Consider the following 854-nt stretch of genomic DNA (forward strand, 5'->3'; position numbering starts at 1 on the left):
TTGCACCGAGGAAGAAGTTGTGCACACGTTTAAATCCTACTAACACAAGAAACAAGAAGGTGTTAGATAACGTAAAGGAAGAATAAAGGTAAACAAATGAAAACCTACAGCTAAGAATCAATAAAAATTGCTGAAAACAGAAAACCCGAAAAACTGCGGAGTAACTTGACAACTTCGTTCGAGGTGTTCCCGATCTCCAAAAATCACGAAATTAAATCTGGAGTGTCCTTATATATTTAATTTTTGATCTGGAAAATTTGGGCACCAAATTCAACCCGCTGAATATTTTTTTAAATTTTTTATTGGATTTCGTCTTTTTTCAATTTTTTGACTTTTTCGACTTATTTTTTTGCGGGAAATATTTTTGTATATTCAATAACAGTGCCAAAAATATGTATGTAAAATTTCAGATCAATAAGAAAATGTTTACCCACTCAAATGAATTTTTTTTCAAAAATTTTTCTGGGTAAAACTGCTGTTTGTAATTTAAAAAATAGAGATCAGTTTAGAAATCAACCAAGAACACCCAAAACGCCCAAAATCTGATACCAAATGATACGGGGTTGCGCGCGGACCAAGATCGAGTTGCCAAGTCACGAGAAACTCCTACGAAAACCCTAAACAATTAGATCTGAAACGAAACAGAAAATTAAAAGATTAGATTTTTGAATTTTCAGATCTGAAATAAAATCCCCAAATCAGCAAAGAATCAAATTGAGAATAGAAATAAGTGTTAGGGTTCTTGAAACCCTCAAGGAGATTGTGATTCTGCCCAATTGAACACCAAGATAGTTTTCCCCAAATTTTGACAATCTAATTTCACCCAAAAAGAGTATGGAAAAACCCTAGAAATT

This window comes from Gossypium hirsutum, chromosome A07 (assembly GCF_007990345.1).
Source record: "Gossypium hirsutum isolate 1008001.06 chromosome A07, Gossypium_hirsutum_v2.1, whole genome shotgun sequence".
Lineage (NCBI taxonomy): Eukaryota > Viridiplantae > Streptophyta > Magnoliopsida > Malvales > Malvaceae > Gossypium > Gossypium hirsutum.